The following is a 10,213-nucleotide window of genomic DNA, read 5'->3' as shown; positions in this document are numbered from 1 at the left end:
CCTTAACTAAGTAAATAGAAATGATTGCACAGACTTCAAGTACAGCAGATCTGGAATATCTTCATTTCCATAGTGGTGATAGTTTCCTAGTGTATCTTGTTATGTAGATTATAACAACGTGATGGCTACCAAAAAAATCTGTGACTTTCAGGTTGAATGTGGCTCATACTTGTTTCTGTTTAACACAGATCACTGCTTCAATTCAGGTACTGCGTATCTGGAGTGCTGTGGTATAGATCAACAGCTGACTATTGGGCTCTCATTTGAGCATCTGTATGTTGCTGTAACAAAATGCAAGATGGCCATGTTTACAGTTCCCAACAGTTTTTTTTTGTCCTTAATTCTCAAGCAATTTGAATTCTTGTTGGGAAATGGTAGTCCCTGAAACAATTATAAAATACTTATATAGGTATGACTTTCTTTAAAATAATACACTTCTGTGAATAACACTGTTCGTTGAATTTGGGAAGGAAGCTGTTTTCTACATGCTTAGCTTGAAAGAAACAAAACTAATGGGATTTACAGAAATTGCAACCATTTTCTTGGGCCTCTGGGAAAGTGGGGGAGGAACTCGGGAGTGTAGTGATAGGGCAAGGAGTAATGGCTTTAAACTAACGAGGGTAGATTTAGATTAGGCATTAGAAAGAAATTCTTTACTCAGAGGGTGGTGAGGCACTGGAGGAGGTTGCCCAGAGAAGCCGTGGGTGCCCCATCCCTGGAGGTGTTCAAGGCCAGGCTGGATGGGGCTTCGGGCAACTTGGTCTGCTGGGAGGTGTCCCTACCCATGGCAGGAGGCTGGCACTGGGTGGTCTTTAAGGTACCTTCCAACCTAAACCATTCTATGACTTTTTTTTTTTTAATGAGCATTATATGTGTTGTGAAACAAGTAAAATCTAAATATCAAGATATTACATTCCAAGGCTGCCTGCTCTTGTGGGTGTGTTGGAACAAATACACACCCTAGCGTCATACTTCAAAGTGCCCTGTAAACAGTTTCAACTATCTCTTGTAATTTAGGTTGATTTAGTTTTTTCTAGTTGTATTTAATCTTAGCTTCAAGATTCCAACATAATTCTGACTTTTTGAAAATGAAGTTGCTACTTTAAATGCTAGTTTTCAGGTATTCTGTGTATTGAAAGCCTTAGTTAAATAATAGTATGGTGAATATCCCACCTTCAGAAAAGCAGTCAATATTCTTGTGTTTTGTGGTAATGTGCTTTCATCACATTGCTCCATTGTTTTAAGCAAGCTTTTCTCATCTGCATATGATAAACTTGTCAAAATATTTTTTGTAAGAGTGAAGTCATTTTTAGAGATGACTATTTCAGGGGGATTGCGGCTTCCAGGAGGCCTGTGAAATGCTTGGATCTAAATAGAGGAGAAGTTGCCCAAATACTCATTCTCCTAACAGCTGACTCTTTCATTACTATGAAGTTGTGTTATCACATGTGAATCAGCTGTGTTGTTAACTAATTATTGGGGGAGCTGAAGTCTTAACAACTCCTGGTGGTAAGAAACCAAACCCTTCTGTGCTGATGGAACTGCCACAATGAATGTAGAAAGGAAGTATTTGTGTGTTTGGTTTGGGGAGCAGAAACACTTCCTCCCATCTGCGTTGTACTTTGTAGTACTTTGTCATGAAGCCAGTAGCTTTAGACTTCTGTGTGTGTGTTTAAAGTAGCATTAAGCTTCTGACTGAAATGGAGGAAAACCACCTTGCTGCATTAGGTCATTACAGGATGACTGTGTGCCACCAAATTCTCCAGCTGGAGAAAAAAGTAGATAAAACTGTAAATGTATCATTAACAATGGCAAGTATTAGTGTCATTGTACAAGTAGTGGCTAGAACTCATTTTGAACACTGTAAGGCTTTTGCCATTGTTAATAAAGTAGTAAACCAAAGCAGGACTAAAATAATAACTGGCATATTCTATTTCTCTGGCTTTTGCTCTGGTAAGTCTAAGAGCCAGACTTTTTTTTAATCATCAGAAGTGATTCAGAATCATCAGAAGCAATTATTGTCCAAGTTATTTCTGGAGTAACTCTTATTCCCACAGCAAGTATTAGCATAAGAGTAAGCCGGGTAGTTGGTCACAGAATCACAGAATCACAGAATTTTCTAGGTTGGAAGAGACCTCAAGGTCATCGAGTCCAACCTCCAACCTAACGCTAACAGCCCTCCACTAAACCATATCCCTAAGCTCTACATCTAAGCTTCTTTTGAAGACTTCCAGGGATGGTGACTCCACCACTTCCCTGGGCAGCCTGTTCCAATGCCTCACAACCCTTTCTGTAAAGAAGTTCTTCCTAACATCTAACCTAAAACTCCCCTGGCTCAACTTAAGCCCATTCCCCCTCGTCCTGTCACCAGGCACGTGGGAGAACAGGCCAACCCCCACCTCTCTACAGCCTCCCTTGAGGTACCTAAAAAGAGCGATAAGGTCACCCCTGAGCCTCCTCTTCTCCAGGCTGAACAAGCCCAGCTCCCTCAGCCGCTCCTCGTAGGACTTGTTCTCCAGGCCCCTCACCAGCTTCGTCGCCCTTCTCTGCACCCGCTCAAGCACCTCGATGTCCTTCTTGTAGCGAGGGGCCCAAAACTGAACACAGTACTCGAGGTGCGGCCTCACCAGAGCTGAGTACAGGGGGACGATCACCTCCCTAGCCCTGCTGGTCACGCTGTTCCTAATACAAGCCAGGATGCCGTTGGCCTTCTTGGCCACCTGAGCACACTGCTGGCTCATATTCAGCCGACTGTCCACCATCACTCCCAGGTCCTTCTCTGCCTGGCAGCTTTCCAACCATTCCTCTCCCAGCCTGTAGCTCTGCTTGGGGTTATTGCGCCCCAGGTGCAGGACCCGGCACTTGGCCTTGTTAAACTTCATGCAGTTGACCTCAGCCCATCGGTGCAGCCTATCCAGATCCTCCTGCAGAGCTTTCCTACCCTCAAGCAGATCGACACACGCACCTAACTTGGTGTCATCTGCGAACTTACTGAGGGTGGTCATGGCAACTAATCTCCTATTTATATGCTGGGGTAGTGCTGCAAGGGGTTTGTTCCTCCAAAAACACTGCCCTCAGAGCGGTGTCATCAGTAATTGTAAGAAGGGTGTTGAGGGCTTGAACACATGCAAAATCGCATCAGGATTGTGGCTAGTTGCCTGTTCATTCAGGAAACTGTCTAGTATAAGATTAAAATAGAGGGCACGGGAGCGTTTGGTTTAGATATGGTACAAAAAAATCCAACTGCCTAAGAAGGGTGCCTGTGGTAGCTGGAGATCTGGGTTTGATAATCCAGGATGTGTTTCCAGTCCTGTGTGCTCAATTCCACAACAGTGAGGCACTTGAAGGAGGGAGGTTAGAGACCCAGTGCTTGCAGAGCAGTCACGTTTCTTCCCAGTTGCTCTTCCACCCCTCTAACAAGTTTGAGCACATCTGCTTGGCAGAGTTCCCGGATCCACATCAACCTTGTCACTTATCCAAGTGAGAACAAAATGCCTTCATATTTGGCACACCTTGTTTCCCAAGTGATGCCTTGTATCTCAAGCCTTCCTGCTTCTTACTACAAATCAAATCATCAGCTTAGAGCCATGGAGCTTGAAAACATAGGGGCCTGTTCTTCTAATGGAGAACATGTGGATAACACTGGCTGTTTACACATCACATTAACACTAGAGAAGCAAAATGAGGCATGTTAACATAATGGCTGTTTCAGCTACCAGGTTTAAGAAGAAACTGTTGTATTAGGAGTATTTGTGTGTATGTGAATGGCTTTTAAACATAACTATTCTACCAAGTAGTAATTCAAAGTGTCCAGAACTCTGAACATTTGCAACCGGCAATCTTGTGACTAGTTAGGGAGTGACCATGTTGCACAGATGTGGGAGGATTGTTTTTTGCTTTCCACCCTCTGAGTACAGGTTGTTAGATTCATTGGTATCTCAAATTCTCACTTTTGTGATCTTAGACCTTTCAAGTATGTTTCTTTTAGTGACAAGTCCCTTAACATCTGTGAAGGGATTCTTTCCATCTCTTACCTCTTGATTTAAAAAGCAACATGAGTTGCTTCCCAGATGAATAGAGAAGCTTGTTATGAAAAACTAAAAGCTTAAATAAATAAACCAAAAACTAGAATTCATCTCCAGCATATGGTAGCACTGTGGTCAGATTATAAGTGCTGCTACCCTCTTTAAATTTAGAAAGGAGACATTATGCTCATCTGAGGATTTCCCAAAGTTATGGATCTTCAGGATTAGTTCATTGTGCTTTAGCAGTCAACTACGGCTTTTTAGTAGTCAAATACAACTTTCAAGATTGCTTGAATACTTGGTGCATGACCTGAGCCACTTTATTCTGCAGGGCTGTAAATAGGAGAACGCCCTTGGAGCTGTCTCCAGAGCTGGCAGCTTGCTAGCCTTTACCTTGGGGACTAGCATTTACCTTGGGGACTAGCAAGGAGTATTCTGGCATTTCTGTATTCAGGCTTCAGTGTACATAGTCCTGACCCTCCGGTCAGCCTGCCTGATACGTGCTTTCTCATTTAACAGTTTTCTGTAGGCTCTAGAATGAGTGACTCACTGAAGTCTGGTTTGGATGAAACAGTTCTCAAATTAAGAATTCTGTGCATGTGAAACAAATGGCAAGACTTTCTCTCTGTTCCTCTGTAAAATAACCACATTTTAACCGTTATCTTAATATGCTTCCATACGTAGAACACTGTTTATCCACAGTTCTTGGTGTTGTCATTAACAACTTTTCTGACAAAGTGGGTTGATCTGTAGCTCCTTTGTAATGTTTATCATTACCCTTATGCTATTCTTCATACCTCATAGAGCAGGTTATTTCCATTAGCTCTGAGCTCTGTCAAAGAGATTGCTGCCCACCATGGTTCTTGGTGTCCAGCATAACTGTCAGACATGTCTGACATAATTGACATAACTGTCAGACAACCTGAAGTTGTCTTTTGGTCAGGGAACTTATTCAGAACTTGACCTGATTTTAGTAGTCTGAAATAGTGTCTTACCAGGTGTTTAGGAGCATTGCATTTTTGATGAAAGTGTCATCTGTAGTGGCTTTGCAGCAGTGTAACTGAATTTTACCATCTCAATGATGAGAAACTTGAGTGAGAGGAAGAAGAACTAATTTGGATCAGATGACTTCAGCAAGCCATACTTTTTACTCCTGCATCCAGGGGTGAGATAGAAGGACTATAACCAGTAACTACTGTGTTAGGGAGTGCTTGAAGCCACCCTGAACCACAGCTGCTCCCGTATCTCACCTTTTCATGGCACCACCAGCAGTCAGCCATAGCAGAGCTGTTATGTGTGGAGTGGCTGGAGCACAGCTCCCAAGTCTGCTGCTCTGTATGAGCCTCAGGCACACCACTGCCTCTACTAAGGAAGGAGCAGACCCATTTGCTGAACCCTCAGTAGTCCTAACAGGACTCCTCTTAGATATGGATTTGGAGTATCTTCTAATGCTGCATCCATCATCCAGTGCCTGTGTTTCTCTCCTGCGTGTGCCTGTTTTAGGTCAAGATGCCACTGTGAGGTTTGTGTGTCAGGAGAATCTTCTCATTGCAAATGCTCAGTTGTTTTAGTCTCCCTGTCTTTTCCCTATCACAGAGACTATCCAGCCAGACCAGCTGTGTAAAAGCTTGCAAGGGGGTGTGCTGGTGCTCCACCTGAGTTCAAGCTCTCTGTGGCCTCACTGAGGAATGCTTCTACTCCAGATACCTGCACTGCAGCCATCTAAAAGTCCAACTGCACTTGCATCAGACACCATGTTATTTTATGGAGAAAGGGGTATCATATAATAAAACAATGAGTTTCAGGGATGAGCAGGTCAGTGGGTTTTTTTGTTTGACTGTTGTACCCTTCCCCACCCACCCCCTGTCCTAAGAAGGTGTGACATGGGCCTGCAATTTGCTTCTGTACATTTTTGTTAAGTGCTTATGCACTTAATTTCTTCCTTCCTCCCTGGCCATAACTTCTGCATGAATACAAAGTATTCCTGACCAATTATTTAATTTTGCTTCCTCTTTCCAGTACTTATTATTTTTGCATGTCAATATCTAAAAGTGTTTCTTTGCACTTATGAAATGTAAATCTAAGCTAGAAACTAGCTTCTCTGTCACCTGGAGTGAACGCCACTTTTAAGATGCATTACTGAATTCTTCAGGTCCAGGAGAGAGGAAAAGCTTACAGATTAAATCCTGCAGCATTTTTTCCTGTGGTTTCCTGATAGTTGTTTTATTTGCCAAAAATAAAAATTCTAAAAGCAAAATGTGAAGCTAAATTAATGGCTCCTGCTGTCCTTGGCAAGGCTTCAGTGGGCCCTGGATTTCACCAGATATTATGCAGAGCTTCCCAGAGGAGTCTGCTGTCAAACAGGTACACAAATAATGAAAGCAAATAGCTAGAGGGGGAAGAGGCATTTGAAAGGGATTTATGCTACTATTTTTTCCCCAGATTGACAAGCCGTAATATGAGAAATATTAAAAAAAAAAAAAAAAAAAAAACTTGCCTAACTCAAAAAAGGAAAAAAAAAATATATAGCAAGAACAATTTTATACTGCAATTATAAGGATTTTATATGATAAGGCCTGTACTGTGAATCCAAAAATATATTTACCTAACAATATATACCTAATTTAGCTCACAGTGCTGATCTGTGAAACGGAAAATCCTGTTTCAAGCTGAAATATTAAAGAAAAAAAAAGTTTAAAAACAGTGTAAGGATCACTGAAGTCCCCTAGGACTGTTATTTACCTCTCATCCAAGGTTGGAATAGACTTATTTAAATCACACAGGAAATATTACTATTGTAAAACTGCCAATCATGGTGTTTTAATGAAGCTGTTGTTTAACACATTGAATAGCAATGTAGCAACACATAGAAAATTAGCTTGTTTGCCATTGATTAATGGCAGATAATGCCTCTAATTCACCACAGTTGTTCATTTGAGCAGTTTGTTGAGGTATTAACCCATGCTTGTCACGGAAAGGCTTTACTGCTTGTCTTGTGACTCAGCATAACAGCCCACACAAATAGGAATGCACCTAAGACATAAACAGGATTATTTTTTAGCTTTCTTACAGTGCCACAGAAGTGTAATTCTCCAAGTTATTTCCTTCAGCTAAACAAGGCAAAAATTTAAGGGTAGAAGACCCTTAATAGTCACTTATTTTGATAATAGCTTTAAATAGTTACAAAAGAATCATGGACCAATGCAGTGAAACATGACAATAAGAAAAAGCTATGAGGAGCTCTTCTTGTAAGTGCTACATTTCAAAGAAGCAGCAGCTGATAAGCTCCCTCAGGTATCAGCTGCGCATGTGTAAGGTTTTATACATGTAGGCGTGTATGAAATATCTGCCTTGTACAAAGCAGGTACTTACAGAGAGGTACTTAAAGCCAAGAACTGCACTTTCAGCTTCTCAAGAACAACCAGAATGTGTTTATATGTATATGCATAAAGTGCTTCCTCAGCTGCCAATGAAGATGACAAGCGAAGTAGCTAATGCTTCAGGAAAAACGAGGCACTGAAGAATAATTTCTTAATTTCTGATTTCAAGAAGTAGCCAGGTGAATTCAGAGCCACTGCAATTTACTGTTATTTTCACTGAAGAATGAGTTGAAGGCCAAGCATTGTTTCTGTTGCTTTGTAAAATAATATGGATGTGCAAGTTTTGTTCTTTTGTAGTTAGTTTGAATCCAGATTTACTAGCAGTAGATCCTGCATCAGTTTTTGTAACGTTTAATACACCAAAGAAAATGTGTCATCTGTAAAAAGATGATCCAGTTCCAATTGCCTTGTTATGCTTTTAAATCCAATTATAAAAATGTAAAATAAAAAAAATGTTAAGGAAGAGTGGGCTTAGAAATAATGCAAATCAATCTTTAGTGGTTTTGGGTCAACCATCCCCTTGAAAATTGCATACTGTTTCACAATAGGAGATAAATTTGTTGCCTCCTTGATGCCACTTCTAGCCTTTCTTTCTTCAGTTTCTCCTAGCATAGAAGCAACTGTAGCATAATCTAAGACATTGCTTAAGGCTGTGTGAATTACAGCAGTATTTCACGTGTTGGACACAGGATATCCCAAGGCAGAGACCTTGCACATCTGACTGAGAACATTTTACTTGGTTACTGAATGCAATTCTCTTCCAGCAGAACATCCCACCAAGGTGCTCTCTGGGTCATACCTTCCATGTGAACGAACCCACTCTGCAAAGCATGTGAAAATCTTCAGCTTGAAATACAAAGGAAGGAATGACATTTTGTGGTGCTTAATTGCCAGTAGTGCAGTTAAAATAAATAAATAAATAAATAAACTTCTATATGTGGTTCTGTAAGGGATATGATAATGCTGTGTTATGTAGAGGCCACCTTGTGGCATTATGTAGGTAGAAAACAGCACAGCATTTAGACTGCATACCAAGAAATAAGGATTTTCCACTGTTCATATTTTTGGAAACCAAACGTCACAGCAATGTGTCATTTGAGCAGTGAATGACACGTTTGAGCTGTGAATGACACTGAATGATTACAAGTGGTGTTCATACAAGCCAACACCACAGGAATCTGTGTGCATGCGTAGCACTGCTCTGTGTGGCATTGCTTCTTCTGTAGTCAGCTTAATGGGTGCTATAGTTCTTCAACACACTGCTTGCACGGTTTATGCACAGTAATGCTTAACAGAGACACAGGCATATTTTTTGTAGTAAACAGGAGCAGATGAGGAATTCAAAACACTGTAAAAACATCTTCCAGGTTACCATTGTGTTACACCCATATTTGTTCTGCTTGCAAAGATGGGGTGTGGAAATTTTTGCAGCAAGAAAATAATGCCCCTTTTCCTACAATACAAAACCAAAAACAAACAAAAAAAAACTCCAACTCCTTTCCTCATACTTAAACTAACGATCAAATTTCTTCCCCCAAGGAATTAAGTCTGAGTTCAGTCAACTGCAACCAGACAAAGCTGGCCATCAATCTATGTCAGCATTTGCTAATCACACTTACGAGAATGAGTATACTAAAGCATTACCCTTTTTCAGATATATGTTACCAGAAGGGTGGAAACAATTCCTGAATATAAGTGCTGAAGTTGGGGGTGGTAAATGAAGGTAAGGTAAACCTGAAAGAGAAGTATCAAGTCCCTGCTAGGAAAGCAAGGTAAGATAATCCTGAGTATTGGAGCACTGGGTCATTTTTCTGGTGCTTATCCAACTGCTAAAGTCCTCAGGGAAAGGAGAAAGAGGCTTCTTCAGTAAGTTGTACGGCATGGAAATTGGTAATTTAAGGTGTCAGGGTGCAAGAAATGTGTTTCATGACTTAGTTTTTCTTGGATGATTTTCAGCATGCAACAAAACCTTGGGGGAGGCACCTGGATCTCAACAGTTCTCAATGAAGTTTGTCTGGTCAACTTGACGTGAAAGCAAAGAAGGAGCAAAAGAAAGTTAGCTCTTGACAGAAATCCTTCAGCTGCTAGCATGCAGCATGCTAGCACCACACTGTGGGGTTGAAGGTGTTAGAGGTGCAGAGTTTATGCAGAGGGCTCACGGGGTGCTAAAAGCTCTCTGCCCCAACCCACAGCACATGCAGGCAATCTCTTTGAAACAAGCTGGTACTCTAGAGCAAATAAAGACATGGCTAGCATGCCTTTCTGCCCCAAGCCAGAAGCAGGACCCACTCAGGAGATCTGACATTCAGGACAGTGCAAACATTGTCACTGAGTGCAGACTGCAATACTCGTTCTGCATTTACACCAGGTAAATGCTTCTCGTGTAGCGCTGAAAATTGCCAGTAGATGGCATAATGATTCCAGTTTACCAAAAAAATAATAATAATAATAATAATAATAATACTGGAGGAAACATGCTGTGCAATTTTTGTTAATTCTGCTTTTAGATCTGCTAAAGGTGCTTGTGAAGGAGAGAGCTCAGTGAAGGGGTTAGCTGGCAGTGGCCTTTCACTGGGCCCTAATGCTGAATTCTTCCACCTACTTTCTATTTCTTTATTCTCAAAGAGTTGCTTGCTTGGGTGGGCAGTATGATTTATTTTTAGCTCTGATTATTTTACTTTAAAAAAGCACTCTTGAACACAAGAATTTTATTGGATTGTACAGTACTAAAACTCTAAATTTGCAGAGTTTTATTCTGTTACTATAATACAAATTCGTAATAAATAATTATTTCTTCCTGCTCCTTGC

This window comes from Aythya ferina, assembly GCF_964211825.1.
Source record: "Aythya ferina genome assembly, chromosome: 5".
Classification (NCBI taxonomy): Eukaryota; Metazoa; Chordata; class Aves; order Anseriformes; family Anatidae; genus Aythya; species Aythya ferina.
This window is presented reverse-complemented; position numbering follows the sequence as displayed.